The sequence below is a fragment of the Panthera uncia genome, chromosome F2 (genome assembly GCF_023721935.1).
Source record: "Panthera uncia isolate 11264 chromosome F2, Puncia_PCG_1.0, whole genome shotgun sequence".
NCBI classification, from domain to species: Eukaryota; Metazoa; Chordata; class Mammalia; order Carnivora; family Felidae; genus Panthera; species Panthera uncia.
Genome location: NC_064812.1, coordinates 76801185 through 76805813, shown reverse-complemented (window position 1 = coordinate 76805813; position 4629 = coordinate 76801185). Strand labels below are relative to the sequence as shown.

The following is a 4629-nucleotide window of genomic DNA, read 5'->3' as shown; positions in this document are numbered from 1 at the left end:
AGGCTGCCTACCAGGTTCAGACCGCAATGCAGTTATCTATGGTGACAGAGTTGCGGGATTGTGGCCTGCAACGCTAAGAAAGAGTTCTTGAGATGTTTCACGGTGCCGCTTCGTAAGTTTACTTTAGTAGCACGAGCAGAAACAACTGCACTTTTGCTGTGCGAGGCTGGTGGTTATATGCCTAGTGCTCAAGGTGGGTGGGAGAGGGGATGTGCAAGGAGTATTAAACCATAAATGTCTCCTGCAAATTTCGACTCATAAAAATACTTTTGCAAGATTTCTCATTGAGTTTGTTGTTAATGATCAGTGAGATGTACAGGCAGTTGTGAGGCCCTTTAAGAAGGTAGCAACCAGCACATATATGATCCTTTTGGAAGCTATTCAGGCTGTAGGTCAGCCTTCTGGGCTAAAGGTGAACATTTGTCTGCTTGTATCCCTCGCTCTCTTCCTGGAGCAAACCCTTGGCCTAAATTCTCTGGAGGCAGTTGAGAAGGAAATAAAAATCTTTTCATGAATCTGCTGCATTTTGATTGTTTTTTTTTTTAATTTATTTATTTTTTAATTTACACATAGCTAGCATATAGTGCAACAATGATTTCAGGAGTAGATGCCTTAGTGCCCCTTCCCCATTTAGCCCCTCCCCCCTCCCACAACCCCTCCAGTAACCCTCTGTTTGTTCCCCATATTTAAGAGTCTTTTCTGTTTTGTCCCCCTCCCTGTCTTTATATTATTTTCACTTCCCTTCCCTTATGTTCACCTATTTTGTATCTTAAAGTTCTCCTGTGAGTGAAGTCGTGTGATATTTGTCCTCCTATGAGTGAAGTCCTCCTATGAGTGAAGTCTGACTGACTAATTTCACTTAGCATAATACCCTCTAGTTCCATCCACGTAGCTGCAAATGGCAAGATTTCATTCTTTTTGATTGCGGAGTAATACTCCATTGTATATATATACCATATCTTCTTTCTCCATTCATCCATCGATGGACATTGGGGCTCTTTCCATACTTTGGCTATTGTTGATGGTGCTGCTATAAACTTTGGGGTGCATGTGTCCCTTTGAAACAGCACACCTGTATCCCTCAGATAAATACCGAGTAGTGCAATTGCTGGGTCGTAGTGTAGTTCTAGTTTTAATCTTTTGAGGAGCCTTCATACTGTTTCCAGAGTGGCTGCACCAGTTTGCATTCCCACCAACAATGCAAAAGAGATCCTCTTTCTCCACATCCTCGCCAACATCTGTTGTTGTCTGAGTTGTTAATGTTAGCCATTCTGATCAGTATCAGGTGGTGTCTCCTCGTGGTTTTGATTTGTATTTCCCTGATGATGAGTGGCGTGGAACATTTTATCATGTGTCAGTTGGCCATCTGGATGTCTTCTTTGGAGAAGTGTCTATTTGTGTCTTTTGGCCATTTCTTCGCTGGATTATTTGTTTTTTTGGGTGTTGAGTTTGACAAGTTCTTTATAGATTTTGGACACTAACCGTTTATCTGATATGCCATTTGCAAATATCTTCTCCCGTCAGTTGCCTTTTAGTTTTGCCAATTGTTTCCTTCGCTGTGCAGAAGCTTTTTATTTTGATGAGGTTCCAATAGTTCATTTTTGCTTTTGTTTCCTTTGCCTCTGGAGACGTGTTGAGTAAGAAGTTGCTGCGACCAAGATCAAAGAGGTTTTTGCCTGCTTTCTCCTTGAGGATTCTGATGGCTTCCTGTCTTACATTGAGGTCTTTCATCCATTTTGAGTTTGTTTTTGGGTATGGTGTAAGAAAGTGGCCCAGGTTCATTCTTCTACAAGCCACTGTCCAGTTATCCCAGCACCACTTGCTGAAGAGACTGACTTCATTCCACTGGATATTCTTTCCTCCTTTGTCAAAGATGAGTTGGCCATACGTTTGTGGGTCCATTTCTGGGTTCTCTATTTTGTTCCATTGATCTGAGTGTCTGTTTTTGTGCCAGTACCACGCTGTCTTGCTTTTTAACTTAAAATCATCTTCATCCCAAAGTGGCCTGTCTTGGGGCAGTCTGCCCTCAGCCCTTATAACAGAAAACCAACAGAAATAAAAAATGTGTGGAATGAAATGGCTTGAACTACAAAGTCCATTCATCCAAGGGTGGTGGGGGGTAGGAAGGGGAGGTGGGGCAGCAAATGGCATAGGGAGAGAAACAAGGTGTCATATCGGTCTAGACACAGAGGCCAGCAAATGTTAGAAAAGTGCTGGGGGAAACCTGGGACCTTTTCAGGTTCAGGGTGGTGTTAAAAATCCACATACGGGTGTCAGGAAGATTGTGCCTCATGGTCACCAGAGACAAAAATCCCAGTTCCTCCGGAAGAAGGGAATATGCAGAGGGCCCTGGGCAGAGTGGGGTGAGGTAAACAGGGAGACCAGCTGCCACAGGGTCCTTCCAATACAACCCCTCCCCTCTGGATGCAGGGGGCTCAGGAGTCAGCAGATCCACTTAATGAAAGGGACCCTTCGGAGGAGGAGCAGGGCTCGGGCAGACTGAAGGTAGAAGGTCCTGTGGACTTTCCAAGGAGACCACCAACAAGATGTATGGCTGGCTCTTTGCCATGCATTAAGTTGACAAGAGTAAATGAAGGAGGATAGAGAGGTAATGTACAGGGACTGTGTTCCTAGGAGGAAAGCCAAGGGCAAGCCACATCCAAGCTAGTAAGGCAACGACTTTCTGACCGATAGCCACTGGTGGATTTTGATTCCTTTATTGAACTAGGATACCCAAAGCAGTTTAGTGAGTAGAGACAGACATATGCAGAAGACTAACCAGGGGACCAAAAATATGGTTGGGAAAGAGACTCACAACATCCCTTGCATGAAGAAGAGAGTCAACAGAAAACTGTTGAGGAACACGTGAGCGCCTGTTTTGCTGAAACCAGGGAATGGGGAACACTTTCTCCCTGATACCTCAAAAGCCAGATCAATTCTATCCTGAAACCAGATGACACTGGAAACTCTGCTAAGCACGGATGGGGAGAACCCAAAGAACACTGGAAATTGATGCAAGAAAGAACTCCAGCCACGACCAAGCATCTCCACGTAGCCGTGGATCACCGATAACCTGTGCTGTCACTGGCTGAAGCCCAGGAATAAACACTTGATGAAACAAGTGGAGAACACACGAGAATACTCTGCCATTCCAAACAGAGCACTGGAAAATTCCAGTAACAATACCTGGTTCCCTCTCCTGCTCGTGCACTATACCTGCTCCCTCTACTGCACCAAGGTACTACTTGCCTTTCTTCAATACTGCTCCTCTCTTTTGTCCTGGATTTGAGCATCTAGCTTCGAGATGGCACAAATAGCCCAGACGGACACTTCAGTTCCCTTGGCAAGGTCCTGGAGAAAGGTTTTGATGCTGTTGGCCATCTTTTCACACCAACACCATCAACTACACAGAAAAGAGAGAAGAGTCCCTCAACCTCTCATCATGAACAACATTGGAGCCCTGTTGGCAGGACCCCAGCCTGGACCCTCACACACTGCAGGCTGCTCACTTTCTCTCCACTTGGTGCCTTCTCCTGACACCATGTTCCCAGGGTCACACCCCCCGTCTAATGGTGGAGTGTCCTGGGTTTGGTCATTGGACTTCCTCCCTTTTCTATCTATACTTGTTCTCCTACTGATCACACCAAGTACTGCACACTACATGAGCATCATATACACCGATCATCCCCAACGATATCCTCAACCACACCTCTCTCCTAAGAGAATACACAGGTAACTGCCTACTCAATATCTCCATTTGGCTACTCAATAGATACCTGATAGGGCATCTGTGTGACTCAGTTGGTTGAGCGCCCGACACTTGATCTTGGTTCAGGTCATGATCTCGGCTCAGGTCATGATCTCACAGTTCATGATTCATGCCCCATGTCGAGCTCTGTGTCGGCAACATGGAACCTGCTTGAGATTCTCTTTTTCCCTCTCTCTGGCCCTCCCTCACTCTCTCTCTGCCCCTCCCTCGCTCTCTCTCTCTCTCCTCTCTCAAAATAAATAAATAAACTTGAAAAATAAATAAAAGCAAAAGATCTGAATGGCCACTGTTTGAGTACACACACACAAGATTTATAACTATACTATAAATATACTATATCTTTTTGGTATTCCTAAGTAGAATTAGGCAATCCAAAGCTTTTAATTTCTTGGATATAAATACAAATATAGGTATTGCTTTTTCTCATTAATTACTAATTAACTCAACAAATAAAAATAAAGTCTGTGACTTCGCTAACTTCCATTCTGGTGAAGGAAATAATGAACACACAAAAAACGAATACATAATAGCAGACAGGCACAAGGGCTATAGCACAAAAGCAAGCCATGTGAAGGAGAAAGATGGATTGGGTGTGCTTTCTAGAAGGACATCAAGAGGACTTCAGTGATGAGGTGAGATTTGAACAGAGATATGAATGAATAGAGAGGGCATCCATATGGATGCCTGGAGAAAATTTTCTAAGGACAGGACCAACAAGTGCAAAGGCCCTGAGGTGCAAACCCAAGTACAGCAGATGCTTTGCATGAGAATTCTAATAATTTTGAATTTTCTTCCCTCAAACTGAGGTTTTTGGGGTACTAACTAAAAGGTTAGTAACAAACACCATGGTGATAGGCTCA

At 44.2% G+C, this 4629-nt stretch overlaps 1 pseudogene; it reads right to left on the bottom strand.

The window, feature by feature from the left end:
* Positions 1-2442: 2442 nt before the first annotated feature.
* LOC125924267 (etoposide-induced protein 2.4 homolog) lies at positions 2443-3416 on the bottom strand (annotated as a pseudogene).
* Between the last annotated feature and the right edge of the window lie 1213 nt (positions 3417-4629).